The sequence below is a fragment of the Geotrypetes seraphini genome, chromosome 2 (assembly GCF_902459505.1).
Source record: "Geotrypetes seraphini chromosome 2, aGeoSer1.1, whole genome shotgun sequence".
In the NCBI taxonomy this organism is placed as follows: domain Eukaryota; kingdom Metazoa; phylum Chordata; class Amphibia; order Gymnophiona; family Dermophiidae; genus Geotrypetes; species Geotrypetes seraphini.
In genome coordinates, this window is record NC_047085.1 from 363,948,480 (window position 1) to 363,976,427 (window position 27,948).

Genomic DNA, 27,948 nt, shown 5'->3' on the forward strand with positions numbered 1-27,948 from the left:
TATTCAGGAATAAAAGCTCTAAGTTAGTAGGTTGGGATTAATTCAGGTTCCCATCCTTTTTCCTAATAAATATTTGAAGTAAATTATCTTCGATTTTGCTGAAACTCCTTCTCCAGTGATTGTGGACTAATTAACAGTTGAAACAATGTTGTTTTATTTTTCCTAAAACTATTTCCAATATAAATTGATTTGTGACAGATACTGTTTATTTAAAATATGATTGTATTATCATAAAAAAATGAAAATTCAATAAAGAATAAATACAAAGAAAAAAAAATTTAATGGGATTTAAGTGGATATTCAATAATACAGTGCCACTGAATATCCCCTCTGATCACCATGGCGCTGTGCAGGATGTGTCAGGGTGGTCTGTGAGTAGATGCCTGGAATGCGCTCCCGAGAGAGATTTCAAAAGGAGAAAGGATGTCCAGATCCAATAAGATGGACACGAGGCCAAAACAGAGGTGTCAAAATCTACTGCAAAGCAGATGGCAAGAAGAAGAATGGATCCCAAAAGACTATCATCTATTCATTTTGGGATGTCTTTTATTTTTCTTGCCAATAAGATGGACATCCATACTTAGACCTGGTACTTCACATGTCCAAGTTACAGAAAGGTGCTCTGAATGGGCGTAAGAAAAGTCACAGTAAATATTCTCCTGTCTCGTCTGTTTCTTTGCCCTGGTTCACAAATGGTTGATTCAACTGTTAGGCTACTGTTTGGCATAGATATCTATGTCAAAAAATAACTAAATGCAAGCAGAATATCAAAAATTGTATAACCACCAACAGATATTCATTACCAGAGACTAATGGCTCCTTTTACGAAGGTGCGCTAGGGCCTTAACGCGTGGAATAGCGCACACTAAATTGCTGCGCGTGCTAGCCGTTACCGCCTCCTTTTGAGCAGGCGGTAGATTTTCGGCTAGCGTGCACTAATCCAGTGCGTGCACTAAAAACGCTAGCGCACCTTCGTAAAAGGAGCCCTAAGTGAAGCAGGTTTCAAAAAATACGGAGAAAAGACATCAATGTTTCCTGAGAGCAAACTCAGAAAACTACTATGACAAGTATAAAATTGTCATAGAAAACACATTTTTAACTTTAACTCCGTTAAAGTTCAGTAAACATAATTCACAAAAATAGATATTTCCACTATTATTTAACTGGAATAGAAAACCCACACTTATCTTAGTGGTATCTTTATATCCTCTGGTGTAGGCAAGATCACCCGGTGCTATTTCTTTCAGTTTATCATTGCACAGGAGATAATCTTAGAATAATCTCCCATGCAAATAATATTCCTCAGAAATGCCACCAACCAGCCAATCACTATTTCAACGGGTGTAGTATAAACGTTTTTGTGGCATATATATCATCATCATCAAATCCGCTTTTTTGGTATTTAATAAGTGCTTAGTGCTCATAATGTATTTTAGAAAAGACTTTTAAATCTATAAAATATATCTATAAATATCTTAAATAACAGCTTGTTTCTTTCTTGTTTTAAAGCTTTTTTATCTGCGTCGGGAAGGGACCCATTCAACATATTTCGCCACTTGGCTTTCTCAAGAATAGTCCCCCCCCCCTTCACTCTCGTTCTGCACCATCTCTACTTAGGGCTTCTTCTATCAAACTGCGACAGCAGTAGCCCGTGGCAGTGGCCGCTGAATGGCCCGTGCTCACAGGAACTCAATAGCATTGGGAGCAGCGCTGGCCATTCAGCGCGGCTCCCCATGCTAAAAATTGCTACTGCAGTTTGATAGAAGATTCCTTTAGTTTTTGTGTCAAGTTATTTAAGATATTTGTCGATATAGTTTTTAAATTTATAAGTCTTTTCCAAAAAAACATTGAGCAATAAGCATTTTTTTAAATAACAAAAAAAGCGGATTTGATGATGTTGATATATATGCCACAAAAATGTTTATTGTACTTATTGTACACCCGTTGAAATAGTGATTGGCTGGTTGGTGGAATTTCTGAGGAATCTGCTAAAAAACATTATTTGAAATATAACTGTGAGGTATATATGCAGCTGTATTTATACATGCTTGATATCACTTGGCAGTAAAAAGGTTTGTTGGGCTACATTGAGTAACAATTGTATAATATGTAACACCTGTCATATTACGAACAAAAGAAAAAGCTGCAGCAAAAATGTACAAAATGCCAAGTTTTTAATTTAAAAATAAAACTTAAAGACACAATACTTGAAGCAATGAACAGTTTGCATCCAAATAATGGTCCAATTTTGTGGAAAACTGGGACCCAACACGGTCCGTGTTTTGAAAACACTCCTTCCTCAGGGGTCCTAAAAGGTAATTAACGCACTTTCAGGGGAACCATAAAGATTACAACTGGAAAAAAAAAACCCAAACGATCTAGTCGACTGCAAAAAGAATCGGCTGAGCTCCTTCGTAAACTCATCTTTCATATAAATACTTTCAGAAAAATGTATAAATATTTTAGCTTTTTTGCTCCGAGTCAGTCGGAGGGTTTATTTTACTGACATGCATGTGTTTCGCTCCTGCCGTCTCCAGGTAAATTACCCCCTTATTCAAAAGCCACAGCCACTCATCAGCATAACTTCATTGCATTAAGATGGCAGTGGTATTTCTTTTTCTTTTTTTTTTTTTGTAATTCTTTATTCCTTTTATAACTTACATCAAGTGCATCAAAATGTATCAATCATTTTAACTTAGATATATCACTTGAAATTCTACAATTCTTCATATTAAATAGCATGATCCCTTTTCCTCCCATCCTTTCAACATCTCATAACGCTTATACCATAAAATAAAATCCCCCCTCCCCTACCCCATACTTACATTTGTACAAATCAGGGAAAATAATACTCATTCATTGCAATAATTTGCTAATGGCCCCCACACATCTTGAAAGTTATTAAAATTTCCTTTCTGAATAGCTAATGTTCTTTCCATTTTATAAATATGACACACTGAATTCCACCAAAAACTGTAGTTTAATCTATTCCAATTTTTCAAATTGCATGTTATTTGTTGTATGGCAACTCCTGTTAAAATAAGTAAGAGTTTATTATTTTTGGAAGATATTTGGCTCTTCGCCCTCATAGACATCCCAAATAATACTGTATCATACGATAATGCCACATGATTTTCTAATAAACTATTAATTTGGTCCCAAATTAATTTCCAAAAATCCATAATAAATGGACAATAGAACAATAATTTATCTAGAGTCCCTGCTTCAAGATGATAATGCCAACATCTATCAGACTTAGAGCAATCTAAGTTTTGTAAACGAACAGGGGTCCAGAATGCTCTATGCAACAAAAAAAAACAAAACAACCATATTTGTCTCATAGATGCAGACATTGTACATCTCATCCTCCACGACCAAATTCGTGGCCATTGAGATGTATTTCTAAAAACCAACCCCAGGGTCCTTTTAGTCAAATTGGCGTCATCCAGTCAACTTCTGCATTTAGTCCAAACTTGTCATTTTATCACTAACCCCCCCTCCTTTACTAATGCGTAGCGTGGGTTTTAGCGCCAGCAGCGTCGGTAACTGGTCCGACGCTCATAGAATTCCTATCAGCATCAGGGTAGTTACCTCCGCTGCTGGCGCTAAAACCCACGCTACGCATTAGTAATGGAGGGGGGTAAATGTTCGTTGTCTATTTTTCATTTAATGCTGTGTATGTCTGTTGTAATCTGCCTAGAACTTTGGATAGTGTGGAATAGAAATGTAGAAAATAAAATAAAATAATTTTCCTATAGTGTGATGTTCATTGATTTAGTACTCTATGACTTCCTTTATTATGGTAATGGATGAGGGGAAAGAGAGTGATTAATGTGGTCCTGCTGACTGCTTTTTGGGATGTAATGTGTGTTGTTATTTGTACATTATCTTTCTGTAATGTGCAATACCTGTCATGTTAAATAAACAGTTTCAAAAAATATTTCAGACAGATATCTCTGGAACATATCCTTAGGTGCCAACCACAAGTGATTAGGAATATTTTTTTTTAAAAAAAGAAGATTGTACAATTTAATACTGTTTTCCAAATGTTCAACTTTACTCCAAGGAGTAACAACATCTTTTATCACAGTTGAATTAACTACAGCAAATTCTGAAATTTTCCCTCTGTGGCTCTCAGTCTGTTGCTCTATTCATGCCAGATTTTCCTCCAACTTATTAATCTTCTCCTCATGTGCAGCAAGTTTAATATTTAAGTCTTGCATTTAGGGACTCAAAGCTGTACCTAGGGAGCGAATTGCCTTTCACGTTGTTTCTAAGGACGATATAGATGGATGTGGCAAACAAAAATAAGATGATGGAGAATTTGCCTGCACCACACTTAAACCGTGCTGAGAAACTCCAGTTGGGAGAACAGTACACCAGTAGGGCAGGCATATCTCCTTAATGACTGACCTCAAAGTGGCTGCCACCATTATTGAAGCTGCAATCCTTTCACAGACACTGAATCTTCATGCTGTAATCTCTCCCTCAACAGCTGCTTCTTGTTCGGCAAAAGAAAAGTCCAGTTAGGTTGCTCATTTGACAAGGGTGGAGAGACAGGAAACTTGGGGCTCAAAGACATTTCAAGGCCAAATAATCGTATTGGGCCTAATGGCTGCGGTGCTGAAAAGCTCACAGCCCCCAAAAGCTCCATGGAGGCAGTGGCATACCAAGGGGAGGAGTGGGGGGGGGAAATCCGCTCTGGGTGCAGCTTTAGGGGGGGAAAATCCGCTCTGGGTGCAGCTTTAGGGGGGGGTGCACAGCCGGCAAGGTCTGGAAAATGGTCGATCGCCAAGGCTAAGTGAGTCGATCGCAGAGCCCATTCCAGGCTCCGTGATTGACTCACTTTGCCTTGGCGATCTTTTGGGCCGATCAGCCTTCCTCTCCCCGACGTCAATTCTGCCATCGGATAGGAAGTTCGGGCCAGCCAATCACTGCCTGGCTGGAAGGAACTTCCTCTCCGACAACAGAATTGACGTTGGGGAGAGGAATGCTGGTCAGCCCGATGGTGGGAAGCAGAGAGAGCTTGGGGCAGCCGCAGCGGTGGCTTTGGGGCCTGTTCCCCGATGGTGGCAGCAGTGGCTTGGTGGAGGGCAGGGAGAAAGAAAGAAAGGGGGCAGGCAGGGAGACAGAAGGGAAACAAAAAAAGAAAGTGAAGCAGGGAGAAAGAAAGGGCAGGGAGAGAGGAAGAAAAAGTTTGGGGAGGGAATGAGGTCTAGAGGAGAGGAAGCATACAGGCTGAAAGAAGGGAAGAAAGATTGGATGCACAGTCATAAGAAGAAAGTACAACCAGAGACTCATGAAATCACCAGACAACAAGGTAGGAAAAATGATTTTATTTTCAATTTAGTGATCAAAATGTGTCTGAATTTATTATATCTGCTGTCTATATTTTACACTATGGCCCCCTTTTACTAAACCGCAATAGCGGTTTTTAGCGCAGGGAGCCTATGAGCGTTGAGAGCAGCCCTGGGCATTCAGCGCAGCTCCCTGCGCTAAAAACTGCTATTGTGGTTTAGTAAAAAGGGAGGGGGTATATTTGTCTATTTTTGTATGGTTGTTACTGAGGTGACAGTGCATAGAGTCATCTGCCTTGACCTCTTTGAAAAAACCCCAGAATAAGAATGATAATTAACATTTTCTCAGCGTACAGTGTGCTTTGTGGTTTTTTTTTTTTTTTAATTTTTGGTAGATCATTTTGACTTGGTCATTTTAAAAGTAGCTCGCAAGCCCAAAAAGTGTGGGCACTCCTGAGCTAGAGCATTGAAGCTGCGTGTGGCTGCCGTAAAGGTCATCTCTTGACACAACCGGAAGTTGCATCAGAGATGACCTTTACGACAGCAATATGCAACTACAACGCTCTGGCTGCTGTAAGAAGGCAGTTTAGACATCGCCGGCCACAGGGCAGGGAGTTTTGTCGGACTGGGCATGTTGTCCGGGGGGGAGGGGGGGCGGGAAGGGGGCGTTGCAGATCTTGTTGCCAAAATCGGAAAGATGAGGAAGAGAGAAAGATGGGCCTGTGGTGGATGGAGAGATTGAGAGAAGGGGGCAGATGATGGAAGAGGGTAGAAAGGGGAGAGAGAAGAGGTCAGATGATGGAAGTGGGGGAGAAGGGAGAGCAAATGCTGAATGGAAGTGGAGAAAGAGAACACATACTGGATGGAAGGAGGGATAAAGAAAAAGGACATATGCTGGATGGGGGAAGAAGATAGAGGTAGTGAGATAGTGGAGGGGTGAAGGAAAGGGGTGGCATGCTCTGGGTAGACATAGTGAAAAGAGGGAAACTGAGGACTGCATAGTAAGAAAGAATTTAATTTAAACGGAGGCAGAAAATAAAGAAGAAAGACCAGAGAAGGAAAGGGAAGAGAGAGAGGAGAAAGAGATGACAAGAGATATCAGATCTAAGCGGACGAAATGAGAAGAGAGAGAGATGCTAAAAACCACAGGGGGGAGGGAAAGAGAGATGAAAGGAGAAAGATGCCAGACCATGAGGGAACAGAGGGAAGATGATGGATGCCAGACCAAAAGGGGGGGGGGTCTAGAGGAGAGATGGAAGGGGGAGGCATACAGTTTCTGGAAGGGGCATAGAAGGAGAGAAGATGCCATATAGGGAGGGGCAGAGAGATTGCAGACAGTGGATGGAAGGAAGACAGTAACAAGAAGATGAGGTTTGTAATGTCTTTGCTTTCAATGTATTTTAAACAGGATTGTCCCTCCTCTTTTATTTGTAAATCACTTTGAATTATGATATTGCAACTGAATCAAAATATTAATAAAACTTGAAACTTAATTTGATTAGGGAGATCTGGACATGGTGTGTGTATGCTTGTGTGTGATAGAAGGGGAAACTTTGGATAAAGGAATATGGAAGAAAAGGTGAGATGCTAGACTCTGTGCATGGGGGATGGGATGAGATGCTGGACAAAGGTCATGGAGGAGATGACATGAGAAAGGGAATCAGTGCGAGGCAGGTGAAAGAGAAGAGAGAGGGCAAGGGAGGTCTGGATTAAAGGAAATAGAAAGCAGCAACTAAATGCAGTAAAAAAAAAAAAAAAAATAGAGGAAGACTGTGGACTTAAAAGAAATGGCAAATATAGAGGAACATAATAATTAGAGAAATAAAATGGGCAAACAACAAAATAATGCTGTTTTCAGTTTAGTGATTTAAATATGTTAGATTTTGAAATTTACATAAGTAAATGGGATGGGGCTTGATATACCGCTTTTTCTTTGTGGTTACAATCAAAGTGGTTTATATATTTTAGACAGGTACTTATTTTTGTAACTGAGGCAGTGAAGTGTGTCACACCCCAGGCGGCTGCCTAGGGTGCACACAGATCGGAACTTGCGGTTCAGTACACAGTAAAAGGGGAACAGAGGTATCCGGTACTTTATCTCTCAGGCAACCAGGTGAACTCCTTTGAGGAAGGCCCCGCACTTGGAGACTCAAGACACCCTAAAAGCATGCAGTTCAGTTCAGGTTTTTATTCCCATCCTTCCAGCAGGTTATGCATCCAAACAAAAGAAAAGTCCTGAAGAAAATTCAAAAGTTTTCCAAGGATTCTCCATCTGGACTGTAACAGTGGAGCAATGCAATCACACCATTCTCATAAAAGCAGTCAGTAGCCTGGCGCCTACCAGAAAGTGAGCAAGGTTAAGGGCAGACTGTGGGCGGATCTTGGGTATGTTTTCCATGTAAGTGCCTAAATTGGGTTTAGGTGTCAGTATTTAGATATAAATAGGGGGTGCCTAAGATTCTGACACCTAACGGTACCTACGGGCTCCTTTTACTAATGTGTGCTAGTGTTTTTAGCGCACGTGGGATATTACCGCATGCCTGCTCAATGCTGGCATTAAGGTCTAGCGCACGCGACAATTTAGCGCGCACTATTCCACGCGTTAATGCCCTAACGCAGCTTAGTAAAAGGAGCCCTAAGTTCAATTTAGGCGCTGTTCTATAAGTGGTGCCTAATTGAAGATTGACAGCCGCTATGTGCTGCGTTCTTTGGCACCTATTTTTAAGTATCATTTATAGGATCAGAGCCAATTTGTCCACCCATGCTGAAAAGACTTTCAACTGGAGCGCTTTAAGGCAAGCTCATTATATATCAAAAACACTGCCTTGATACAAGGAAATTGTGACGCATGAGAATTGCCATTTACAGTAGACGTTGGTTCAATTTAGCAGCAACATCACTTCTGTCGCATCAACATTGTGAAAACAGAAGTCATCTTCATTACCACCAGTCACTACTACTACTAACTTTATTTTTATATACCGCCATACCACAAACAGTTCTAAGCGGTTTACAAAGGAAGAGACTGTATACAGACAGCGACATTACAGAGAACTTTCGAAATTACATTGGCATGTTAAGTTTAGTCAGGTTTACCTGGAAGTGTTTTGGAAGTACATCAGGTTGAGGTACATCAGGTTGAGGTGGGGCCAGATAAATTTGTCAAAGAGATAAGTTTTTATTGACTTCCTAAACGTTTGGTACGAAAGTGCGTTTGAGATGAAGTTGGTTAAACATGTGTTCCTGTTGCCTGCTTGGAATGATAGTGTTCTATCGAGGTATCTCTTATAGGTGCAGCCCTTTAGGGATGGAAAAGCGAACAGTTTGGGCTTGATTCTGGAAGTGGTGCCTGCAAAATGGGTGCCTGCCGTGGGTTGATCATCACCATCACGTTTTTGGGGTTTTTTTTTTACCCTAGTCACCTTAAATGTAGACTACCATTTTAAAGACCTACATCTAAGGCGCCGGTCTCACACCTACGGAGGCACATAGGGATGCCTATAGATGTCTAAGACCACTTCTGGCCCAAACCATGCCCATGCCGGCCGTAGGCATCCATAGGCATCCCTATGCGCCTCTGTAGGAGTGAGACAGGCGCTTGCATTATTAAAAAAAACATCAAAACATGCCTACAGCCACCTAACTTTGGGCCACTGTTTGGATAATTTGGCCCTTTGTTCTGATGACAGCTTCACTGAGCCTAATACTGTAGATGCAGTAATTATAGGCAAATTTTATATTTGTAAATCCTGCCACAAATTGGGGGTGGAACTCAAGGGATAGTATACCAGACATATGTGCACAGGGTTTTGCAGCTTCTTGCATGCATTTCTGAACCATAATTAGGGGTGTCGGTGTATATCAGTGCCTGTTCTTTAGCACCTAGATACCGTATGAGCCTTTCAAAAATTGTTTGCACCTGAAGCTTTTGAAAGACTCTATTTGGCGCAGGGGAGCGGACACCAACGTGTGCTGACACATTTGATTTTTTTCGGACATGTGCACATATTTATTGCTTACTATCTGAGTTTAACTCCACATTTAGATTGTGAACTTGTCGGGACAGATAGGGAAAAATACTTAAGAGTACCTTTATTATTCAATGTATTGTAAACCTCTTCGTGAAAAGGTGACTAATAAATCTAAATAGATAACTAACTAACTAACTAAAGTAACTGCTAATATTTGGCCAGCTACATGACTAAAATTTGGCCAGCTACATCACACGATAGCCGCCAATTATAAGTGCTGACCAGCCAAGTTTAGAGCCAGATTGGGCCATGCAAAAAGCAAGTCTATTAACTTAGCCAGCAAGAGCTTAATATTGCCTTAACTGACTACGTTTGAGCCGGCCAAAAATAAATCGGATACTCAATGCCAGTTACTGGAAACAGTTCGATATTGAATATCAGCAGTCAGCGACTGTGGGAGTTAGCCAGCCTGCCTCCTGCAGTCTGAATATTGGCCGCAAAGTACCCAGAACACTTCCAGTTATTGCTTTCCCCATCATTGCTCTTAACTTGTTAGTTTCAGTAGCATTGCCCTTCACTTGGTATCAGAAAATGTAAAATATTTTATTAAATCGATAAAACATTCTACCTATATTCTCCACATATCTCTGACATCAGACATTTATTTATAGGGAACTAACCTCCCCTTTTATCAAGCTGCGCTGCCGAGCAGCACAAGTTAAATGCAGAGTCATCCATAGGAATAAAATGATTAGCTCAGCATTTAACTCATGCTGCTCGGCAACACAGTTTGATAAAAGAGAGGTGTGTGTGTCTGTTAAGTAAGCAATTCAAAGCCTTCTGTAGGAAACCTGAATCTCCTGTAGGAAACTGAATCTCCCAACAAAACAGTGCAAGATGGCCCTCTTTTATGATGTTTATAATCAGCCAGGTCTCATGCACCGTATATCATTTCCTGAGCTGCCTTGACAAAGTTCTTGATGTAGAGAAAGTCACCAATTCACAGAGGAATTTGATTACCTCTATCCATTACACAGAGAGGGAGAGCGATGGTGCTACTAAACCATCTGTCATCTATTTTATTTGCATCATCAACACCTGCCCTGTTTATCTGCTGCATTCTAGTCTTCACTGAATTCTTACATTGCTTTAATAAAATAGAGAAATGTTGTTGTTAAAAATGAATTAATTTACGATCCTCAAAAGAATTAGCATTACTTCATAATTCAATCTGGTTTATAATAATCTGTTCCTTGCAAAACAACTTAGGACCCAATATTATATGGGTGCGGTGACAGGAATAAATTAAACCCCAGTCATAGCAATTACATGTAAAAAAAATATACGTAGATTCAGTTGGTTTTATTTTCCTTCAGTGAAAATATGCCACTTTAAGAAATTCCTAGATAGGACTCTGGTGTTTCAAGCAGGAGTAATGAATTCATGTTTGAATGCTCTTATTTCTCCAGCTCTTGCTTATTATCAATTTCAGACAGATCTTAAAACCTATAGGGCTCATAATAATAATAAAAAGAAAAAAATCTAAAAAGTGGCCTAAATGGGTACTTGGACGATCAAAAAGCCTGATCGTCCAAGTACCCATAATCAAAGCTGGTTTTAGACATATCTAAAACCAGCTTAGGCCTTTCCCCTGCCTCTAAACGCACAGAGAGAAAAGAGGTGTTTCTAGAGGAGGGGAAAGGGCGGGCAGTGGGCGGGAGGTGGGCCGACCTACACCTAGGCGTACAACACGTATAACCAAAGATTTTGACAGGTTGCCTAGTCGGCACTTATATGTTTTGACTTAGACCAAGTTAAAACAGGTATAAGTGCCGAAAAAGGGGCCGCTGAGCTGATGACGGCTGCCGCGATCAGTTCAGCGGCCCGGCAACCTACCCACCACCACCCCCACCATAACCATTGTGGTAGGAGAGATGCCTCATCTCCCCTACTGCGATGCGATCACCCCTCTACCCGAATTGCCGCGACCCGCGGCAGGAGAGATGCCCAATCTCTCCTGCCGTGGGTTGGGGCAGTTCGGGTAGAGGAGTGATTGCATCGCGGCAGGGGAGATGGCCAATCTCTCCTGCCATGATACATCACCCCCCCCCCACACTATCAGGGCAGGAGGGAGCCCAAGCCTTCTTGCCCCACTGAACCGCAACCCCCACGCCAACATCGGGGCAAGAGGGAGCCCAAGCCCTCTTGCCACGTCGGACCGTGACCCCCCCAATGACATTGGGGCAAGAGGGAGCCCAAGCCCTCTTGCACCGTGATCCCCAACCTCCCCAAGTCCGATGGGGCCAGGAGGGAGCCCAAGCCCTTCTGGCCCGGCGACACCCTCTAATCCCCACCTCCCACTAAAATACGGGCAGGAAGGATCCTAGGCCCTCCTTCCCTTGACGCAACCCCCCCACGACCGCCCCTGAACCCCTGATCGCCCCCCTACTGACCCGCGACCACCCGCCGACACCATGACCCCCCCACCCCCCTTCCCCATACCTTAAAACTTGTTGGTCAGATGGATGGGCTCCTCCTTCACCTAAAAGCTCTTGTTTTGGCGTTTGGGGCTTAGGCTTTTTTTAGGTTGATTATATGGTATAAGTTTAGACATAGTGGTGGTCTGGGCGTTTAAACATCACAGTTTATGTGCTTTAAAAAAGTTTTTGGTTCATGAAATTAGCATTTATCAAAAGGCGTGGAGGGGCATAATAAAAAAAAACGTCTAAGTCTCCTTTTGGCTTAAGGAGGTTTTTATTGATAATGGCCTGCCTCTACGTTCAGCTGTTTAAACGCCCAGACCACCACTATGTCTAAACTTATACCATATAATCAACCTAAAAAAAGCCTAAGCCCCAAACATCCAAAACAAGGGCTTTTAGGCGAAGGAGGAGACAGTCCTTCGCCTAAAAGCTGGATTCTGTAACCAATGTCTGTCAAAAACAACACCGGCTACAGAATCCACCCCGCCCCCCCACAACGATCCAGGCAGGAGGGAGCCCAAGCCCTCCTGCCCTATTGAACCGCGACCCCCACACCGACAACATCGGGGCAAGAGGGAGCCCAAACCCTCTTGCCCCGTCGACAGCCCCAACTCAATCGAGCCAGGAGGAAGCCCAAGCCCTCCTGACCACACGACCCCCACCCCCAACAACATCGGGGCAAGAGGGAGCCCAAGCCCTCTTGCCCCGTCGCCAGCCACAACTCGATCGAACCAGGAGGGAGTCCAAGCCCTCCAGGTCACGCGACCCCCACCCCTACAAGATCGAACAGGAGGGAGCCCTACCCCTTCTGCCCAGGTGGACCCAGTATCCCCCACCCCCACTAAAATATGGGCAGGAGGGATCCCAGGCCCTCCTGCCCTTGACTCAACTCCCCCACGACCGCCCCCGTACCCTCGATCGGCCTCCTGCCGACCCGTGACCCCCTGCTGACCCCACGACCCCCCCAATCCCACCCCCCGTACCTTGAAATCATTGGCCAGACGGACGGGTGCCAAGCCCGCCTGTCCAGCAGGCCAGCCATCCCAGGAATGGGGCCGGATTGGCCCAGGTGGCTCAAACCCCGCCCACAGGTGGGGCCTGAGGCGCTTGAGCCAACCAGAATAGGCCCAGGAGCCTTATGCCCCTCCTGTGGGCGGGGCCTTAGGCACATGGGCCGGGTTGGTTCATCATAAGGCATATGGGAAACAGACTTAAAGATCTCAATATGTATATTGTAGAGGAAAGGTGGGAGAGGGGAGATATGATAGAGACGTTTAAATAACTACGTGGTATAAATGTGCATGAGATGAGTCTCTCATTTGAAAGGAAGCTCTGGAATGAGAGGGCATAGGATGAAGTTAAGAGGTTATAGGCTCAGGAGTAATCTAAGGAAATACTTTTTTACAGAAAGGGTGGTAGATGAGTGGAACAGTCTCCTGGAAGAGGTGGTGGAGATAGTCTGTGTCTGAATTCAAGAAGGCTTGGATAGGCACATGGGATCTCTCGGAGAGAAAGAGATAATGGTTACTGTGGATGGGTAAACTAGATGGGCCATTTGGCCTTTATCTTCCATCATGTTTCTATGTTACTACTACTAATCATTTCTATAGAGCTGCTAGATGTATGCAGTACTGTATATTAAACATGAATGAGACAATCCCTGCTCAATAGAGCTTACAATCTAATTATAACAGACAGGACAATAGGAGATAGGGAATTTCTCACAGAGGGAATAATAAAACAGATATGGGTACTTTACAAGTGAGTGGGAGTTAGGAGTTAAAAACAACCTCAAAAAAGTGGACTTTTAACCTACATTTGAATGCTGCATGAGACGGAGCTTGATGTTCCAGGCAGTCCTGGCTCCTGTGAAGCTAACTAAGCTAACCAAGCTAATTTAACAGTGCTCAAAAGCAGTCCTAAATTCTGTAACTCCATGATCTTCACCAGCTCCACCCCTTATTTTGCCCTTTGCCCAGTTCAAATTGCTTTGAATTTCAGCTAGACCGTCTTTAATAGGAACACTGTTTTGCAGGAGGTTCCCAGTGAAAATTCTTATATAGCTTTAGCCTATCTGGACCCTTTCTCCAAAGAGAAGTTGCTCTGTAAGTCTCTTGCAATTTCTAGAGCTCTCTGAGCCTTTCGGTGCAAAACCCTTAAACGGTGGCAGGGGCTTTTAATAAGAGCCAGCTAGAAAAGTCCTCAGTTACATTAAGGTAATCTATCATCCCTAAAGACAATGCAATGTAACTCATTTCATCAAGTATTAAGAAAATCATAAGTCATCTAAAATCTTTTGTCAGTCTTCAGATTGGAGATCCCCGTAAATATTTATAAATTTATTTATTTAAAAAGTTTATATGAGTATACTGCCTACATACTAGACGGTTTACAGAATTAAAATATACATAAATTCAACAACAAAATATAAAAAAATAAAATCTTCATTCATAGTTAAGTTCTGCAATAAAATCAAACAAATACATCACAGAAATGCTTTAACAAATAAATGGGTTTTCAGCTGTTTTTTAAAATTGTAATATGTTTGAACATAATCGTAATTGCCCTACCAAAGCAGCAATACAAAAAACCATTGCCCTTGTATCTGCATATCTCCCCTGCACTATCAAGTCCAATAACCTATGGCTTTCAGTGTTGCTCATATTAGCAAATGAGACCTATATACAATCCCTTTAAATATCTGTAAGAAGTCTCCCCCCCTTTTTATGAAGCCGGCTGTATTAGCTCTGATGCTCATAGAATTCCTATGAGCGTTTGAGCTAATACCGCTGCGTCTGGCGATAAAAAAGCCTAACGCGGTTTCATAAAAGGAGGGGAGGGGTGTATGTGGGATATCCACAACCATGTGGCAGCTCACTATCCTGGAATAATTCTCTCAATATGGCATAATTCCAGGCTTGCCTGAATATATTTCTATAGTAGGTAAATGTATATGAAGAACAAATGTTAAACAGGTAAAATATATTTGAGGTAGCTGAAAATGAAATAAAGTAGGAAACTTTGCAATCAATTTCTCTATTTACTGTTCATCAAATGAAGTGATAAAATAACACATTTCATTGTCATAGCAACCAACAATAACTTTATTTTTAACCATCATACATTTCTTCATGTTCTACTTCAACTGAGTCTCAGGGAAACCATTTCCTCAAACAATTAATTATAAAAGTAATCCAGCAGAACCTGAAGTCCTTTAAAATTTCTCTTGATGTGGCCAGAGTACTACAGATGATATCTCCTGGGTCTGTGCTATATCTACAAGACAGTACAGACTGACTACCATATACAAATAGTAACATAAAAGAGCCACACATGAAAATCTTAAGGTTTTCAGATTTTTAAAAAGTCTTTTCTTGGTACCTCAAATTAGTTATACGTTTTATTCTTTCCAAACAAAACCTCAGACAGGTTGACTGGATTAGAGGCTGTTCCATTTTAGGTCTGGGGTTTTGACTATACGATCCAGATCCCCTAGGCCCCTCCCAATTGGAATCTTAGGCTACACCCAGTGCATCCCAGAATGCACTGGAAGATGGGCCTAACATTTTGGTTGGCCCAGGTGCCTAAGGTGTCTACTGCGGGTCTAGAGAGCTGTGTATGGCCACCTAGGTCCGCCTAAAGCTACTTCTGGGGTAAGCCATACCCATGCCTAGCCTTAGGCTAGCTTAGGCGGGCTTGCGTGCTTCTTTAGTCTCCTGGAGGTTCCTCTAATGTAGGCGGCCTGCTTTGGGAGTTTTTTTTTTAAAGAAAATGTTTGTCCCGATTGGCTGGTTATGCAGCGTTGTCCGCCTACAATCTGGATTCTGTTTATAGGATCTGGGCCTATGTGTGTACTCTACAACATTTCAGGTATGAGAACTCAGTAGAATTAAATCACTACAGAATCACAGAGCCAGGTATGTGTTTCCTTCTTATTATGAGATTAACTCTTATATACATAGATTGCATTAGTCAAGCTGCTTCCACAATAGTAGCTTAGTAAAGTTCAACACCTCTACTCTCTCTTTTTCATGAGGAATGGATAAACATGTGGCTAATTTTGAACCTATCAGCTTGGCCCTGAAGCAACCTGGGAATGTCTATGCTTGTGGTTTGCCAATTCTTATCATTTTTACATATACAATTATCCAAATGTTTTCAGATGTTCCTTTAAACAATGCAAGGCTCAGATTTTTCACTGCATTTATCACAAGGTGATGCCTGCTTAGATTTAATTTTCTGCATTTTGACTGCAAAGTAGGGAAGAGAGTTAGAAAGACCTTACTGAGGTGCTTTCCAGTATACATCTGTGGCTCCCAAGTTCCAATCCCAGTGTGGTTGAGGCAGCCTTTAATCTTTGTGAAGTAGATTACAATGAATAGCAAATGCTACTGGGTAATATTATATTCGTTTCTCTGTTGCTTTGTAAAGTCCCGTACAAAAATACAAATATTAATAAGGAAACAACAAAGCAGATCGTGAAAATAAATGATGGTATTCCCTGGAGGTTCTACAAAAAAAAAAAACTGTAATAGCACAGGTGAGCGTTTTGGGTAATGAGGCAGACTTTTTGGACTGTGATGAAAAGGTATGCAAAGACTAATAAACATTCTCAGACAAAAATATCTGTCAGTTCTGACTGTAATCATGTGAGTTGCTGAAAGCATACTAATGCAGTCAAACTTACAATATGGCTCTCCTTAAAGAAACATAGAAACGTGATGGCAGATAAAGGCCAAATAGCCCATTTGCAGCATCCACTTTCTTCTCCTTTCCCTAAGAGATCCCACATAAGAGAATGACACGGGAGACAAATTTTCCCCATCACCCTGGGATATTTCTATCCCCGTCCCGTCCCCACCAGCTCTGTCCCTGTCCCATTCCTGCAAGCTCTGTTCTCATCTGCACAAGCCTTGAACACTAACATTTTTTGAGGCTTGTGCAGTTAAGGCAGAGCTGGTAGGAATGGGACAGGGTTCCATTAAAAGGGACACAACTGGCAAGGACAGGATAGGGATATTGAGATCTCATGGGAACAGGGTCAAATTTGGCCCTGTGTCATTCTCTACACGTGCCTGTACCACTCTTTCTTGAATTCAGGCACAGTCTTTGTCTCTACCAGGAGATTATTCCATGCATCTACTACACTTTCTGTAAAATATTAGGTACTCCTTATTCTATTACCTATTAACTTCATCCTATGCCCTCTAATTCTGGAGCTTCCTTTCATATGAAAGACTCACCTCATGTGCATTTATTCCATTTAGGCATTTAAATGTCTCTATCATATCTCCCCTCTCCCGCCTTTCCTCCAAAGTTTACATATTGTCTTATGACGAAGACCACTGGCCATTTTATTAACCTTTCTCTGCTCCAACTCCATCTTCTTTAAATCCTTTTGATGATGCAGTCTCCAGAATTGTACACAATTTTCTAAGTGAGTTCTCATCAAAGTCTTATACATTGTCGGGGTGGCGGTCAGCTTGGCTCGGGAGCTGAGAGGTCCTGCACATGCTTCTATAGGATGGCAACCAGCTTGAATAAGGTGCCGGGAAGTGCTGGTGGACAGCAGAGGCATCGGTCAAAGCGGGAGGGCAGCTGTATGGGGACCCTGTGGGAAGGAAACTACCCTGCTGAAAGGGCTGCGGCACCAACAGGCAGGTACCCACCCCTGGGCCACCATAGCAAACTTTGGTTGTGGAACGAATCTTCTGAATTTGCATTATAGCCTAGGGGGAACTTTGCTTTGATAAAGGAGTGCTTTGGCTTACGAGCATGCTTCTGGAATGAATTATGCTCGTAAACCAAGGTACCACTGTATTTTACTTTTGTGATTATGATAAACATACTGAAGGCCTCAAAATAGTACCTTGTGGGCCACATGTGGCCACCAGGCCACTAGTTTGAGACCACTAGGTTATACACAGAATAGAGCTCTTCAGTTTGGAGAAGAGATATTTGAGAGATGCTATATCAAAGGGTTTGATATTGTCACGGACAGGGCAGCGCTGCATCATCTGAAACGCATGTGTGCCCTAAGCATATCCAGAAATGGACCTATATTCCTTGCCCAGAAGGTGCCAGGGCAACCCAAACCCCCGAGAATGACAGGGATGTGGGTAAAAGTAAAAACTCTCAAATTGATCGGAGAGAGGTTAGCTGTCAAACCACACCTTGGGTTGCAGTTTCCCAGGGGAAGGAAAAGAGAGCAGTACCAGGGTCCCTGGAGATTAATGACCACACTACATACACAGAGGAGGCACCTGTGAGGAAAAGCAAGCCTTATCAGGGTGTGCCCCGCTACACAGAGTAGAGTGGGAGGAGAGTGGAGAGAGACAGGAGAGAGGAACCCAAATCCAAGCAACAGGCTTGCCAGAGGGAGGACTTGGAGGAAAGCTCCAGCCTTCAGGAGAAAGCAGATGCTGGATGCTGCTGAGAATAATGGGGAGTCCTCATTATTAAGCTCCAGCCTATGGAAGTGACTCCCAAGTAATCCCCAGAATGGGGTTGGAGAGGAAGTAGCCATGGAGGTGCTGCTGGCCAAGCAAAAAGATTGGGAACTACAGAAACTTTAAATGCTTTTCTTTCAACTTTAAAAGTGAACTGGCTACTGTTTGTGTACTGTGAAGGCTTGCTGTGGCTGTCACCTAGAGTGGGGGATAGGATAGAAACACTGATATCCCTGCAGTACCAGCTGAGGGGAAATGTTCCAGCTGTGTGATTACTGCTATCTCCGTTTGCTCTAACTTGGGGCTAGATTCACTAAAATCCACAAATAGATCCTGTTCGTGTCCTATCCGTTTCCGAGTCATTCTGGCCGATCGATTCAGTAAAGCTTGTCCATGCAAATGATCAAATTGTAAACACGCCCCCACGTCTCGCTGTAACATCGATCGACGTGCGTGCGCACTGTCTCCTTGTTGGGTTTGAAGCCTATAACGCATGTGCTAGCTCTTTAGGACTTCTCTGTGTAGAAATGGGGTGGGGTAATCACGGATGTCATTGGCGGGCTCCGAATACGCCTACCTCAAAGCATTGTTATGAGTGAGCTTTGGAATTCTTCGAGTTCGTTCTTTTTTTAAGGATTGATCTCAAAGTTTATTTCGCACTTCCAAACAGCTTAACATTTCTCTCAGGAAAAGAACTGTTAAGTTGCTAGAAGGCACAACAGTTAACAGCAGTTGAATGCGCTGGGATCATGCTCTGTTATATACAGCCTACGAATCCCAGGGAACTGTGTGGCTCTTTCTGTCGTGAAGCACAAAGCAACCAAAGGTGACCCCGTGACATCAGATGCACGTGACAATCTAGCTGGAAGGAAGGGGGGAGGGATAGCTGGCCCTTAAGTTATTTTTTTAAATTTGGCATTGATATATGAAATGTAGAATGTGCAAGGAGTGCACGGGGTTAATCCGTGATATTCTCGCCATGCGCATTACAAATCCGAGATTCACTCCCACGCTCGCTATGCGCATTCCAAGAAAATAAAAAAAATATTTCTAACGTTTATGTATATGAAAGTTTACATATATTTAAAGTTTAGATATATTTTGGATTGTTTGCAGGGTAGATATATGTATATTTTTATGGGGTTCTTAACATGCACACGGCAGTTGCTAGGCAGGAATAGTCGGCGAGGATGTAAAGCGACTGGTCCTCAGCAGTCAAAACTTTTTGGAACAAAAAGGCCACTCGGTTTGGACGAAATGGTTTCATGAATCTATGCCTTAAGAGATTTTCAAGCCTTTTTACTCAATTGCATGCGCAGATCAGATCGGGTGCGGATGGGGTCTGGAGGAAGGTTAGTGAATCGAGCCGTAGTAGGAAAGTGAGCTCAAACCGAGCGGTACACGATCGGTTTGCTTAGTGAATCTAGCCCCTGAATCCTTATCTAATAAAGCCCTTAAGGACTAGTGCTGTGCACAAAGCCTAAGAAGGAGTTAGGCAATGAAGCTTTTGTTTTTGTTGTTTGGATTGTTAAGCAGTAATGCCTGTCCTCTGAAGAGACCTGAGAGAGAGATTTGTAAAGCCCTGCTTTCAGTAGAGAGAAGGGAAAGACCTCTGCTAAACTGTTCCAGTTTGCCCTAGAGACAAGGGTTTCCACCCCCACCCAAACTGTTTGAGTTTCAAAGTGATTATTTTGTCCTGTTTGAAGCTGAAGATGATTATTTTGAATTGTAAATGATTGCGGGCACTGCCCACAGCACTCTTTGTGGTCCAATTCTGTTTTTTTGTGGCAAGAGAAATAAAGAAATTGCTGAATTTAAGCCTTGGACCGTTCTGACTATTATTTTGAGGCTCATGGGAATGAGTAACCACGTGTCCGTCTAGCCATCCAGAAGGGTGTGCAACGGCTGGCGGCACAATATTCAAAATGATATAAATGGCTAGGAGAGGCTCCTGGCCCTTAAATCACCTGTCCGGGCTAACTGCATTTTTAGTTCCATTAACCAGATATGTCTCTTGATTCCCTTTCAGCCATATGCTTCCAACTCTTAAATAGACAATTTCTTCTTTATATCCTTTATGATCTGTAATAAATGGGACGTGTCTTTCAAATTTGATTTAACCTTTTACGAGAAATTAATAACTAACCCAATGGATAGTTTGAAAAAAGAAATAAAGGATATGGTCACTGCGGTGTTCAAGACAGATATAATAACATCAAAAGAAATGAAATTTTTAATAAATGAACACCCGAAGACTCAAAAAATGTATTTCCTACTGAAAGTGCATAAGAGTACTGTACTGTTAATTCACCTGGGTGACCCATAGTTTCAGTTAGAGGGTCACTACTAGAGCCATTATCAAAACTACTGGATACCATTATGTAGCCAGCAATTAAAGAGATTAAATCAAATTTGAAAGATACGTCCCATTTATTACAGATCATAAAGGATCTAAAGAATTTAGAAGGTATGGTGTGGCTGGCAACTCTAGATGTAGCATCTTTATATACTCGTATTCCGTAAGAAGGAGCTTTACAGATAGTAGAAATGAATGATCTAGCACAAAAAGTAGTGAAAGAGAGTTACTTCTGGTTTGCAGGAAACTTTTGCCATCAAAAACAAGGAGTTGCTATGGCTACTGTGGCGCCAACTATCACAACACTCTACAAGGGGCGATTTTAAGAGACTTTTGTATATACATCGATACATTTTACAGCTATAATACTATGGCAGCAATATCTGGACGATATCTTAATATTATGGAAAGGAACAGAAGAGGCTTTAAAATAATTTATTGCCCATCTGAACATCTGTGATTCGAATAACTTACCGGTGGGCCAGTTTCTCAGGATATGAAGAATCTGTACTAATATAGAATTGTATCATGAAGAAGCAGAGACATTGCAAGAAAGATTAAAGGAAAGACAATGCCCTAAATCAGCGATAAGAAAGGCAAAATTGAGAGCACAATTTGCCAATATGGAATTGTTACTTCAAGAGAAGGAAGACCTACTCTAAGATGAAAAATTGATCTGTGTACTTCCATATAATAAAATGGGACAACTAAAAAAGAGTATCTCGAAATACTGGCCTATAGTGTAAACATTGGTAGAGGAATTTACAATCATGCCCACAATAGCTTATCAAAGATCCCAGAATATAGGCGAAATAATAGCAAATAAAAGATATAATATAACCAACTATGATAGAAAATATTCTCATGCTGAGTGCGGTTCCTGTCAATGGTGTTCCCATACCATTACAGGGCCTGAATGGTTTGTGCCAAAAACTGGGAGGAAATTGATTGCTAGAACATCTACTACATACAAAAGCAAAAACATAATCTATATGATATTATATACGTGTGACCTCATATATATTGGGCGAAGTAGTAGACAGAAAATGTCCATTTAAATGAACACAAATCGAGAATTGTAACAGGGGCATTACAAGCCCCTCTTGTTCAACATTGGAGGGAACAACAACATACCTGGGATGAGATAAGGTGGAGAGTTATAGATCAGGTAGTGGAAGGATGGGAAAGAGGGAACTATGACAAGTTTCTTAACTTTAAAGAACAGCAGTGGATTTTCTCTCTAAATACCATGACACCTAAAGGCTTAAATCTAGAAATTGAATGGAACACCTTACTACTGGAGGGTTTAATAAATTCCGTTAAAAGGCTAAAAGAAAAGACCTTAATAATATTGAAATGAATTACAACATGAATAAGTATTGGTAGAACTTAACGACGTCATAGGTGACTCTCTGAAAACTCATTAAAAGTACACCGCCGCCATCTTTGCCCACTGAGAGAACGGGGTTAGATGAGCAGGCGAAAGCATAAATCGGTAAGAATTTTAAAACTTAGACATATGAATACTTCTGGTAAGAAAGCTGTAGTAACAACATGGATATGCTTTGAAAGTATGATGGTAACCTAATTTATAGCTGCAATCGAACCATGTTTGTATTTTTTGTCTAGGGGACTGTCTTGAAAAAGCTGGTACAGCGAAACATGTTGGTAGAGGTCCCCAGCCAATGAATTTGAAGCTGAAGTTAAAAAAGATAAGTGACTCCGCTTTAACACTTTTAAAAAATAGATTAAAAATATAAAAAGTTAAAATTAAAATCATAAAAATGCATAAGCAGAAGGATTGATGATGATCTAGCACAGGGGTAGGGCACTCCGGTCCTTGGGAGCTGTATTCCAGTCGGGTTTTCAGGATTTCCCCAATGAATATGCTTGAGATCTATTTGCATGCACTGCTTTCAATGCATATTAATTGGGAAAATCCTGAAAATCCGAATGGAATACTGCTCTCAAGGACCGGAGTTCCCTACCCCTGATCTAGCAGATCTTCATAAAACTTTGTTGAAGAATATTGCACCATTTCAAAAATCCTTAAAACTATATACCTAAAGAATAACAATATTGCATATAAAGAAGTAATTGTCTTTTTGATATTGATTGCAATTCAACTGTCTTTATGCTGAGTTTTCCAACTCTTCAAAGAAACAATCCAGATAAATCAGCAGTCTTTCAAAATTCAAACCAGCCCATTTAGAGATTAACCCTACCTTATTGGTAGATGCAATGTGAGTACAGCAATTTTTTGTGAGTTCCATTGGCATTAAGGAACCGCTCCAGATTTAGCATTTAGCTGCCTGAAAGTTGTGTTTTGCGTCCCACATCAAGCAGTAGTGCCTGTTTCTAACCTTCCTCCAACCAGGAAAAGAATACTCTAGAGTTCAGTAAGTATAAAATTCAGTTCTTTATAAACTCAAGGGGACTAAAACCAATAGGAACTGTTGGAGAAAATTACTGAGGACTCTAGTAAGATTTCATAGCAATGAGCTGGAATGCCAAAGTTCTAATCTAATCTAACCATGGCATTTACGTATTTCCCACTTAGACATTCAGGTGGGTTACATAAGAATTCCAAATCTCTGAATCTTACCCACAATTGTCCTTTTTAAAAGTTATCAGTCTACAAATTGTGGTGATCTCAAGCTTGTGGTGATTCCCAAGGTTCTACTTAGTGAGTATAATTGAGTGTAAGATAACAAATTGATGGCGAAAGACCATACAGAATCTTGCCCAACACAGAAGCCAATATAGCTTCATCAGATGCGGTGCCACATGATCAAACCCTTCCCATCAAATCAGCTGCCACATTCTGTATAGATGGCAATCTTTTTACTTGTTTATCTGGAAGACCCAAATAAACCAGATTATAATAATCTGTGGTTAAAATGATCATTGCTCTTTTTATTGAGTTCCCACATTTGAAATGTACTTTATGTTAAATTGTTATACCTGAAGAAGTAGCATTTCAATAAAGATCATTTTGTTGGGGTACCATCTTCAGTATGATGACTGATTTGTTGAAATTGCTGGCAGCCTAATCCCTAAGGGCTTGAAGTTTAGCCTTTTGAAACAGATCTGGAAATCAAAGATGCCATGGGGGGCCCATTCAAAAGAGTGAGATTCATCATCACAATGAGTGAGATTGAAGGCAAGTGTGTGAGTTTTTCTAGTGGTACGCAAGAGACATACATTTGGAAAGATCTGCATATTGTTTTACTTTTGAACTCAAAAGAGCACTGCACAATGATGATTTCTTTGATTTGTAATTTTTCAGTGTCATATGAAAAATAGCTACAAATCACACAAAGAGGAACTCGATAGTTGGTACATATACCAAAGAGAATGTCAAATTAATATCTGTGAGGGTATATCATACAATTTTGTGTAACTACATGTTTTACTCGGTAGTTTCCACTAGGATGTTTAAGAAGAAAACTGAAAGCTGTGGAACATCAGTATGGGATAAAATGGTTAGCCTAGTGCTTCCTAAACCTTTTTCTGATGTGACTCAATTCACATGACTCCAGGTAATAACCAACACAAATTATTACTCAGACATCACAAGTAGCATATTCATTGTGTGTTCCTAAAAATCCAGCAATATCTAAATACAAAAATTTGTGCTATTTAAATTATCTGATATACTCATCATACTTGAGACACTCGGGCATGCAGGTTGCTAGGCAACATTCAAGCTCCTTACACAGCACAGCCTCTGAGACATTGGGTCGGCCTGACTCTTTTTAGGTGAGGCTTGGATAAGTGGGTTGGGAGGATATCTATAAGTGTGCAGATTGAGATCGGTGTGTGCAAATATGAAACTGAGAGTGTTTGTGACTGAATGGGTAGTAACTCGGGATGTGTGTGTGTGTGAGTGACTGGGCGCAGTGTGTTTGAATGTGTGTGAAAAGTGAGTCACCTTCCTACATCTTTCTGTTCTATCAGTGTAGCCACCAACTGAGAAAGATTGTTTGAGGCACCCAAGTGCTCTTCTCTCTTTTTAATCTTATCCTTTTTCCTATTTCTCTTCTATCACTCTTCTTTCTTTTCATTCTCCTCCCTACTTATTCTACTTCCCTTCCCTTGCATCAATTCCAAGTCATCTCCTTTCACCAATTCATTACAGTTTGAGGTCTCTGCAGACTCACTCACTCTCTCAACCCCACTCCCTCAGGCTCATTCCTTCTCTCTCATACCTTTACCCACTCTGCATCCCAGCAGTTCATCCCTTGTCTCGCATCCTCCAGATTCAACCAACATTCTATCTTTCCTCTCCTTCTGACTCATCCTCCCTTTCCACCCAACTAGGCTCACTTACTCATCTACTTGCTCATACCCCGATCTTTCTTTCTTTCTCCCCAGCTCACTCTCTTCTCTCCCTTCAGATTCATCCATATCCTCTCATACTTTCTGCCTTCCATTCTTTCCTCTATTCTTCTTTTCACTTTATTCATGCCTTCTATATCATCCTTCAATCACTTATCCAACTCTGTGCACTCTCGCCCTCTGTCACATCCTCAACACATCGCTCTCCACTGCAACTGTCCTTGATGTCTTCAAACATGCTGTTGTCATACCCCTCAAGAAACCCTCACTGGACCCCACATGTCCCTCCAACTATCGCTCGATCTCCTTCCTCCCCTTCTTATCCAAGTTACTTGAACGTGCTGTTCACCGCTGTTGCCTGGACTTCCTCTCATCCCATGTTATTCTGGATCCGCTTCAGTTAGACTTTCGCCTGCTGCATTCTACACAAACTGTCCTTACTAAAGTTTTCAATGACCTGTTCTTGGCCAGATCCAAAGGCCTTTACTCTGTCCTCATCCTTCTCAATCTGCTACTTTTAATACTGTTGATCACTGCCTACTCCTTGATACACTGTCCTTATTAGGATCCCAGGGTTTTGCCCTCTCCTGGTTCTTTTCCTATCTTTTCCATTGCACCTTCAGTGTATGCAATGGTGGTTCTTCTTCCACAGCCTTCCTGCTATCGATTGGTGCACCTTAAGGCTCTGTCCTGGGACCACTCCTTTTCTCAATCTACACTTGCTCACTTGGACTGCTGATCTCCTACCACAGCTTCCAGATCACCTCTATGCTGACACCTCTCTACTGAAACCCAGACCAGAATTTCAATCTGCCTGTCTGACATTGCCATCTGGATGTCTCATTGCCATCTAAAATTGAATATGGCTAAAACAGAGATGCTCATCTTCCCACCTAAATCCACCTCTTCGCTTCCCTTGTTCCCTGTCTGTGAACAACACTCTCATCCTTCCTGTTTTGTCTGCTCGTAATCTAGGGTTCATCTTTGACTCCTCTTTCTCCTTCACCACCCAAATACAACATATTGCTTAAACCTTTTGTTTCTTCCTCTATAATATTACCAAAACACTTATCCACACCCTCATCACCTTGCACATAGACTACTACAACTCGCTACACTCAGGCCTTCCGCTTAGCCATCTTGCTCCCCTCCAATCCGTCCAGAATTCAGCTGCATGACTCATATTCCAAGAGAGCCACTTTACTCATGTTACTCCTGTCCTAAAGTCACTTCATTGTCTTCCCATCCGTTTCCAAATACAATTCAAACTCCACTTACTGACCTACAAAGGCACTCACTCAGCTGCTTCTCACTGTCTCTCTTCACTTATCTTCCCCTATGATCCCCCCTTCCCCCCATGAGCTCTGCCCAGTTGGTAATTCCCTCCTATCTGTGCCCTTCTCTTCAACTGCCAACTCCAGACTCCATCCCTTCTGCCTTGCTGCATCATATGCTTGGAACAAGCTGCCCGAATCCCTACGACGGGCTCCATCTCTGTCAGTGTTCAAGGCCTGTTTAAAAGCCCACCTCTTTCACTCCTAACTCCTCTCATCTTGGGTTCTGCATCTCCTATTCTCTATGTCATGTTTGTCTGTCCAAGTTAGATTGTAAGCTCTTCTGAGCAGGGACTGTCTATAAATGTCAAAATGTACAGCGCTGCATATGCCTTTCAGTGCTATGTAAGTGATAAGTAGCAGTAGTAAACTGCTTTGGTTAAACCACAGAAAGGCAGTATATAAAATTTATTCTCCACTGAATAACCCCTTTTATAACAGTTGCCATTCAGAGAAAGCTGCTACTTTACCACTGTTCTCTTACAGGAGGTCAGCATCATGTTGGGTTGAATTCAATATTTAAAATATATTGTATCCTCAGTTTAAACAGTGGTCCTTGGGGTGGCTTTGAAAATAAGAGAAATCCCAAATTATTGGCTCCCGAATCCCAAACCTCAATAGTGGAATCTTGCTTAAAGGAAAGATTCAGCTTGTGCAGTGCTTGTATTCAAAGACATAAGCGCCTGATCAGCTACTGTCATTCCTGACTGCCAGGCACCAGCTTCAGTGTTGTACTTGAGAATGAAATGTTGCCAGATGGTGAGTGGGCTGAGTGTGTAGCCATGCTCACTGAACAGCATTTATGTTCCAGTATCCCCTCCTGGAAGTGACATGCACAGAAAAGATGCAGGATGTGTTAAAAAGGGCCCCAGGAAAGAGCTGCAGATATTGGTCACAGTGCTATTCCAGCTGGGTCCTCTACCTTGTGTTACCTTCTAGTTAAACGTTGGATAATCCCTCCCTAAATATTTCACCAGCATTTATCTGATTTTAAAATATTCTCCTATGAGCCTATGAGACCTATGAGCTGGTAAAGAAGTACAGGCTGTATGTGAAAGATTCACATTTGGACGTTTTTGATACAGGTTCTTTGAAGCAGCTTGACAGCGAAACGTGTCAAACCCAGAACCCGCTAAAGATATTTCAGATAAGTTCATGCAGTTGATTTACTTCTCACTTAAAAATATTTTTTGAAGTTAAAAGAATCTAAAAATAAAAAGTTCTATGATTAGCAGTGGCATCAACAGATGTTCAAGGTTTGTCCTAAGGCCTGACTCATAATGATCATTATGAGTTTGTCCTAAGGTCTGACTCATAATGATCTCTGAGCACTATACAAAAGTGAATAATGTAGTGTATAAGCACTGTTTTCTATAGGATTTGAGCCACTTCCTGTTTGTGATGTGCATTTAAAATATTCTCAGCACACAGTATTGTTAATCTTCCAGATTTCAGATTACTCAGTGTGATTCTCTTATAATTGTTTTATGCCAAAAAACAGGAATTATTTATATGTTGTTATGCTGTTGTTTTAAAATAATATATAAAAACCCACAAAGAGCAGATGTCTACAAGAATAATCTTTGTCTTCTTTAAAAGCTCCCACGTATAAAACACTGTCACCCGACGTGGCCACATTTTTGCTGGTTGGCTGCATCAGGGGCAAGCGATGCCAGTTGGTAATAAATCTAGCTTCCACCAAACTGGTCATACAGAA